The sequence below is a fragment of the Cololabis saira genome, chromosome 22 (assembly GCF_033807715.1).
Source record: "Cololabis saira isolate AMF1-May2022 chromosome 22, fColSai1.1, whole genome shotgun sequence".
Lineage (NCBI taxonomy): Eukaryota > Metazoa > Chordata > Actinopteri > Beloniformes > Belonidae > Cololabis > Cololabis saira.
The window spans coordinates 24,948,485-24,957,526 of record NC_084608.1 but is presented as its reverse complement, the minus strand read 5'-3'; positions in this window follow the sequence as shown (position 1 = coordinate 24,957,526).

Here is a 9,042-nt window from a genome sequence, read left to right as displayed (position 1 = left end):
AAAGAAAACACTCTATAAAATGAAGAAAATCATCATATTTCAGATGAAACCATACCAAACCTGACTTCTGGACTCAAGTCTGTAAAAATAGTCAGTGAAACTGGAACTGGTTTCTTGGGCTGCTTCGAACCATCATCTCCGTTTGTTGAGAGTGTGTGTGTGTTTGCTACTGCACAAGCAAATTTCTCCTCTGCGGGATTAATAAAGTTCTATTCTATTCTTCCTCACTTTGTCTGTTAGGAGATTGATCAGATTGAAATCTGGACACAACTAAGAATAAGATTCTCATAGCCCGAACTATCGCCAAGGAAACCATCTTCATGAAGGAACACCGTAGCCTACATTTATGTGGACCTGGACACTTTTCCACACACACACACACACACACACACACACACACACACACACACACACACACACACACACACACACACACACACACACACACACTAATGCCTTGCATTATACCCCTTTATTTAATCAGTCTTTAAATTTCAGAATGCCACGTACATCTGTGAATATCCACATTATCTGTAGGGGCCATGTACCTTCTTGAAAAAGTTCAAGAGTACCAATATTTTCATCCATGACTGTACGTGCTTTGATAATTAAAACTACCCTTTTGAACTAAACAATTCTTATTTTTTCAGCTCTTCTGAAAGAACTTATGGTAAACCAGAAAATTGTAATGGATCAGTTAAGAAACATCATCAGAATGATCCAGGACATGCAAAGATCTACCAATGGTATCTCAGGGATTCCCACCACTAATATGACCATCTTTCCCTTGATTGATAAGCCTGTACTGTACACTTGAGAAGGATCTAGCAAGTCAGCCAGATCTCCGTAAGGAACTGGTGAGCTGCTTTCAATTTCTTTTTTTTAATTGATGGTTATGCCAATTGATGATGGAAAATGGGACTCTTTTATTTTGATAATTTTTTTTTTCTTTTTGTACTTAGGTCATCACTCTTGTATTGGCAGGAGGGGCAACAGTTAAAGAAACTGTGTGGCGCATTTTGAAGCAGGCCAGCATAAATGATCTCGCAAAGACCATCTCATGGCGAGGCCTGAATGGCAAGGTGACTTTTGAAAAACTGCACCTCAGGGCAGTTGTGACAGGGAAGGATTATCCTGCACCCATGCTGACTGATTTTATTTTGTATTATTATTATTATTATTATTATTATTATTATTTTATTCATTAGAATTAAACAGAATTGAATCTCCCATGCCCTTTTGGCAATGCTCATGACCTCTGTATAGTGATCACGATTGCAGTTTGTAAATGGAACGAGCTGTTTGCCATGCTACTTGCACCAGATTAAGTTTTTCTGCTGGTTTTTCTTTTATTTGTTATGTCATTTTCAGATGCTGTCAGACTTAACACTGTCTGTGTGGAAGCAACTGATCTGAGCATCGCTGATGCCATTAAAAGGTGGTTCTACTGGGCTGGGGATAAAGAGACGGGAGGAAAAATCGGCTGCCAGGCGCCAGCCGAGGGCAGCAGCCAGAATAAAGTTTGGCATTTTTAAAAATAAATGTGTTAAAATGACATCTCTTGTGTTTTTGTTTCATTTTTTTATACACACAGTTAAAACACATAAATAGCACATGGGCCTAGGAAAAAATTGTTATCTGGGAAGGCTTTGGTGAGACACTTTTTTGGGGCAGCTTGTATGTGTGTGTGTGTTAATATTAAGTAGCACAGGGCATATAATCAGAATTGAACCCAATATTAAAAATTCAAGGATAGCTTCAAATGGTAAGAAGTTAAGTGCTGATTTGGTAGAAGTTTAAAAAAAGAAAGAAGGTCGTGTGCTGTCGTGTGGGTGGGATGACCGGCCCAAGATGGCGGCCGTATTTCTCGTGCAACCGCGGTCGATGAAGCGTCTATGTTTATATGTCCATGGTAGCAGTAGTAGTAACTTCAGAATATGTGTTTGTCTGTTCAGAAAGTCGGACAAGTATTCTGCCCTGAGTGACGAAGAGCTGGATGCCGTCATTGCAGAAATCCAACTAAGTCACCCAAACACAGGATAGTGAATGATGAAATGGTTTCTTCATGCCAGGCGACTGCTGGAGCAAAGTAAGTTTGATATAAAGTGGATCCTTATATGTTCTCTGTAAGCTCAATCAGTTCAGTATCTTTGTTAGACCTAAATAATGATAAGAGAATTAGATGTATTTATATACTGCTTCCCCCTCTGCCTGCTAAGTGTTCACCACGACCTCCTCCTCCACCGGCTACTTCTGGGGGCTTTGGTGAATCCCTGCCTCCTCCACCACCAGATCCAGGATTTTTACCTCCACCAGAGCCAGTGTTCACAGGAAAAGAAAAAGGTAAAATTGTGGACATTTGCAAGAAAACAGGCTTTTCCTGCTTTGTACATGTGTACATTTTCAAGAAATTGAAAAAAAACCCAACCAAATAACTAATCCGTAAGGCAGGAAAGAAAGAGCAGATGTCTCATGACAATGACAGAAATACAGTGACTGCGCATGCGCTGTAGTTCAAAGACGCTGAAAAATGGATCCTTGTTGCCATCTAGTGTCTGCACACTGCTACAACAGTTATTCTGATTACGCTTGAGTAACGCCTGATTTGAAGGAGCTGACAGTTGGAGCAGACTTTAGTTTAGTCTTTAGTTACCTGAAGGGGGGTACGGGTCACCTTGTCTTCACACAGGAAGATTAAATTGAATTACACCACCACAGTTATTTACTCCGATTCCTCATCATTTAATTTCTTATGTTACAAGACAAATGAATCATGTTAACTGTAAAGAAATCACAACACTGAATGTTCACAAATAGCAACTTCATTAAAAAATAAAACAAGTTGTATATAAACATGTATGTTAATTTATGTTATTTATATTTGTCTACAAGTATGATCTTTGCATGGGCTAAGCATTTAGCTTAGCTCCGGAGCACCGGAGCCACTCACCAGACCGGACGGTAGCTCCGGTGGCTCCAGTGTTCCCTAACGGAGCCACTCACTCGTTAAGTAACACCGGAGCTCTATTAGTAATACAGGCAGCCAATCAGCGCTGTGCCTCATTATCATAGCCTCCCCTTCAAATCCCTCATAGAGAAGGAGGTTAGAAGCGGTAAAAATGAAGACATGGCCCAGAGGTTGAATTTCTGATTTATGTAGAAAAAACAAGCTTTTGATTGTTTTTAAGACATTCAAGGCCTGTTTAAAATATACATTAAATGCCATAATAGGTCCCATTTAAGTGTTGGAACCACTAACAAAGTCTGGGGAGAAAAAACAAATAAGGAAAAAGGTTACCACCCAAAACTAATCAAAAGGAGATGGAGATCCCGGCCAAAAAGAAAAGAGCGGTAAGCACAGGGCCAGCCCTCGCAATGGGCCATCGGACCATGCACTTTCCCCACTAAGAAAAACCAGGTAAACCTATAACCAAACAAAACCGACAAAACAGAACTAACGGCAATCTCCAACTCAAAAGAATAAGAACTCTGCCAATATGGACAGAGGAAAACAAACCTTCCCCAAGACCAGCCTCATAGTTCCAACCCTTACCTTATTTATTGCAACCAAAACATTACAAAATGCAAAAATTAAACTTAAGGACAAATGCTCTACTAGTCCCAAACTCCACCGCCAACCAAAACCTCCTTCAAAACTGAAACTCAAGACAAGAATCACATGTGGAACTCCCAACACTGGCATCTAACTAATTGGCTTCAACAGGTGCTACCAATAACCCATTTTGAAACCAAATAACGTCAGATGCAACTACGGCCAAACTTCAATTCCTAACAGGAACACAAACCATATGCCAGCATCAAAAACCAATTGTCAAGACAAAAGGACGAGCCCCCATTTTGTCACAAACCGGGCCAGTCATTGACAAAGAGGGAGTCCATACATGGAGTACCAATTCAAAAATGTAATTTATTAGTAAATCATAAAAGTAAAAGTTAAATCAAAGTAAACCAAAAAATTATATGTAGGTTTAAATGTAGAGTGTCAGTCATGTATGCTGTGGATGGGTGAATGAAGTATACTGGGTGCAAGTGTTGTATGCAGGAGGAAAGAATACTTAGTTCACCATGGCAGGTGGAAACCCAGAGCCAAGTCTGGGAGCAGCAAAAGAGAGCCTGCAGAGCCCCTAAATACACTGGCTCATACATATACACAGGTGAGGCCAATTGGGCTGACGACCTGCCCACAACTTCCATCCAGGAAGCAGAATGGCCAATCAGTAGGGAGAGGGGCAGGCCGTCACAGTATATAAACTCGGCTGGAAAAGGGTCTACCGTATACCAGGTTGGGATGGCGGCGCACGTGGACGCGGCGGGTTGGTGCTCGTCCACTCAGAGTTTATCTTTTCCACTCCACCCGGTCAAATACACCTATAACCGGGAGGATATGCTCTCTATTGGACAACGGAGTGAGCGAGGCTCGCCGTGCGAGTTTCTCCGCGTCCACAACATCCCGGACGACATCGCAGGGACGCCGGCCCCGATCCACACCGCAGCTCCAGGCAGCCGGCGGCGGCGGAGGGGCTGCCGGGGCGGCGTGCTAGCGAGGCTACAGAAACAGCCACACAAGCCACCGCTCCCGAGCATTTTCCTCTCCAGATCTCCTGCCAACAAACTAGACGAGTGGAAGCTGATGGCTGAAACCAACAAATCTGTCAGGACCTGCTGCATCCTGCTGCTCAGGGAGACCTGGCCGGACCCACTCGTACCGGGAACGGCCGTGGAGCTGGCGGGCTACACGGCATACCGGCAGGACTGGTCGACAAGCTCCTGTCAGGAAAGGGGAGTGGGGCTCTGCATTTATGTGAACAACAGCTGGTGCACGAACTCAGCAGTGGTCGTGAGACACTGCTCTCCGGACGCAGAGTTTGTGACCATCAGATGCAGACCCGTGTACCTCCCCCGCGAGATTAGCGTCGTCCTGCTCACCGCCGTGCACATGGCGCCAGGTGCTGATGCCGGCTCGGCTCTGGAGCTTCTGCAGGACAAAATCAGATATCAACAGAAGAGATATCCCGAGGGTGCTCACATCATTGCAGGGGACTTTAACCACGCGGATCTGACAGCAGCCTTCCCCAATTTCCACCAGCAGATTACAACTGAGGAGAAGACACTGGACGAGCTGTACACTAACATCAGGGAGGCCTACAGGGCTAGACCGTTGGCATGTCTGGGGGAGTCTGATCACACGTCTCTGCTACTGATACCCACATACACGCCCCTCTCCAAACAAGGTCCGATCACTCAGACCATCACCACTTGGCCCGAGGATTCCATCCACAAGCTGCGGGACTGCTTCCGGACAACAGACTGGGAGTTGTTTGCTCACCGGAGAAACACACTGCAGTGGTTCTGGATTACATCAGGTTCTGCACAGACTCTGTCACCAGGGAGAGAACTATAAAGGTTTATCCCAACCAAAAGCCCTGGATGACAAAGGAGGTGCAGCGCCTCTTGAAAGCCAGGACAACTGCTTACAGTTCTGGGGACGAGGCGCTCTACAGTGCAGCCAGAGGCGACCTGAAACAAGGCATCCGCCAGGCCAAGGCAGCCTACGGGAGGAGGATGGAGGACCATCCCGGGAGCACCGACACCAGCGAGGTGTGGAAGGGTTTCAAACGCATCACCAACCCCTCAGGCGCTGAGGGTGACTCTTCTCTGGCAGAGAAGCTCAGTATCCTCGAGATGACGCCAACATCTGCCTCACCACAGCCGCCTGCCCACCACAGCCTAGAAGAATGGGAGGTGAGGCGGATGCTGAAGAAGGTGAACCCGAGAGAGGATCCAGGACCAGAAGGTGTGGCTGGCCGGGTGCTGAGAGACTGTGCGTACGAACTGGCTGGGATTTTCACAAGAATCCTCAACCAGTCCCTGTCTCAAGCCACCGCCCCTCCCTGCCTAATATCCTCCACCATCATCCCACTGCCAAAAAACCCTGCATCCACACCCTGAACGACCACCGCCCAGTGGCACTTTACCTTACTTTATTTGTTTCTTTTTAAAAACACATTTTTAACACATCCGAAAAATGTTTTTTTTTTTTTTTTTAAGTCCTTTTGCGTGACTTGTTTTTCTAATTTTGTATCTCTTTTTAATAGTATCCAGTAGCTGGCAGATGGTCTTTTTAACTGAGCGGTCCCTGTGAATGTGAGTTAATGGAGTTGTATCCATTGTCATTGTCCTCTCCCCCAAGGCTGCAGCTCTTATATTTGCTGAACACTAAATGCCACCATGACTGAAATCATGTTATTAAAATTTGCATTTGACTCTGTCACTGTTTCAGTCTTCATTCCTGGATATAGAAGTGTAGACGAATTTAAGACGAATCCATTTCCCTGTCCTGCTGCAATCAATCTTTTATCTTTCTAGGTTCTGCATCCGTACAGATGTTGTGGCACTATTATTGATGATTAAATGACCTTGGAAGTAACATATCCATACTGACCAGCATATACACTTTTATCACAAGCCTGAGTTCTAATGTTGAGAGCACTTTTACTCTTGTTTTATTGAGACTGAAAAGAACGATCCCCCCCCCCAATTTTCCACCCTCATCCGTGGGACCTAACAGGTGTTGGCCTACTGAACACGAAGTTCTGCTGGGTTGACCAAACCTCAGAATATTGCAAAGATATTAAGGAACAAGGCCATTTTTTTTTTTTTTGCACTAAAAACAAACAACGAAGACCTTTTTAAAATAGACTCTTAATTCAACTGGGAGCCGGTGTAGAGGATTCGGGACAGATGTGGCCGTGTCTCTGATTACTTGTCAGCACTCTGAACAAGTTGCAAGTGATGCAGTAAAGTTTGGTTGATACCAAAATAAAGAGCGTTACAATAATGGAGCTGAGAACTAATGAAAGCATGGCTGGCTTTCTCAAGGTCACCATGGCTCATGAAAGGCTTGATTTGACGGCTCCGACAACAGAATCAATCTGTCAAATTTTAAACCGATATCAAAGGCCATCCCCAAATTTCTGAATACACGGTTAAAGTAAGGGGCCAGGGCATCAAGCCCTAGAACAAGTGAAGATACTGTACCACTAGAGCACTTGGAAGGAGCAAATACTGCTAGTTTAATGTCATATACACATCCAGATTGGCAGACAGATTTGGGGATCATCTGCAGGTGAAAGGAGCCTTTACGTTGGGAAATTGACTCTAATGGCAGCATGTATAATGAAAATAGGACAGGACCTAAAATGGATCCCTGTGGCTCACCAGAAGTGAAAGGGGCTGAGGTAAAGAAGATGTCATTAAACAAAATGGAGAAATTCCTGTTTCTTAAATACGATCTGAGCCACTGCAGCACAGTGGTGCCAAAAAGCCGAACAGCTTTAGATAATATTGATAACTTGTCCCCTATGCCGATGGCTTTGTGTTGTTTTTATGTGGTTTGCTGGCTCTGTGGCCCCTCAGGGATAATAAATCTATGACTGCAATGTCAAGGCTGAAATTGAAAGTTCTAACATGCTGAAACTAATAAAAATCAAATGCATGCAGTTAATGCAGCGACTTGCTATCATTTGATGAACCAAATTACAAATGGGTCCAGTAGGATTATCATAGGTTTTGGATGACAACAATAAGTACACAGCAAGTCATAGACATCTAAAATACTTCGCTGTGACCTGATGTTTGCTTCTAACCAGTTCAGGAGTATCTAAATATTGCTTTATGATCTGCAACAAACAGATCATCTGGACGTAGGACCATGTCAGAACTTTGTGACAGGAGTTGTTCGGCTGATTAAGTAGGCTATTATATTTAATTATTATAGATCTTACTGACTAGAAATCTTGAGAAGTGTGTTTTCTCCGTCAGTGCATTGAGAAGGAGCCCAGATAAAAACAAGTCTGGTATGTTTTCTTCCAGGAAAAGGAGGGGTGGATCTCTCTGTCGGGAACAACAGCCGGTAGGGGGTGGTCCCGTCAGCTGCTTTCTTCATCACTTCACCACTACAGACACACAGGGGAAGATGGCTGCTTCGTTTCTGTGGATCTTCAGCATTGGCGCCTTTTTCTTTTGTTGCTATGCTCAGGAGGCTTACGACAACCTCCCTGCAACCTACAAGAAAGGAGTGGACCTGGCCCTGGAGAAGCTCAACTCCCACTCGGGCATCAAGCATCATTTTCTGTTCTTCAGAACTGTAACAAAGTCGGACCTTGAGGTACATATCTGCCTGATTTTAGTCATTTATTAGTCAGTTGATTTCCTGTTGCTCAAAAGTGGGAGATTTCTCCGGGGAGTCGTGAGTAATACACAGGATGAGCTTCATTTTCAGAAAAATGCGGTGACTAACGGAAAGGAAAAAAAAAGTAGGTCGGGGGGGCTTGGGGGCTGAGAAGAGGGGGGGCTCTTTGGAATTGTTTTAAATGAACAGTCCTGTTTTGTTTTCTTCAGGCTGGTTTCGATGTGGGCTACATCTACCACCACTTCTACCTGAAAGCCACCAGGTGCCTAAAAGGGCCAGCTGACTCCACAGCGTGTCCGTTCAGAAATGACAGAGTGAGTTTTTATCCGTTTGACTGAGCGTAGAAATGAGGAATGTAAGGGTGGCTGCTTGCTCCAACTTGTTTGTGCTACTTTGTTCACTCATGCAGCCTCTAATAGACTGCGCAGTCTGTTACAAAACATACAAAGATGAGATCGACCAAGAGCCCATACCGTATGTTCACTGCATCCACAGACCAGCTCTGACAGAGGTCGGCCTATTCTCCTTCTTATCTTTATTACAAACTTTGAATTCAAACACTTTTTTTATAAAAGGTACCCCTGAAATATATGTCTGACTTGATTTCCCATTTGCCTTTATCCTTTTCTGAATGTCAGGATATGATTGAGACCAGATCTAATCGCTGCAGCTCTCAGGGATACACCAGCGGAGGTTCAACGTCTCTGGCCACAAGACAGAAGTGAAATGATTGTTAAAACACAAAACACTTTTTTAGTATTTAGTTTCTCATACTTTTTGGGGACTAAGTTTAACTATCTCACTTTACATGTTTTCAGCCTGTTTGGTAA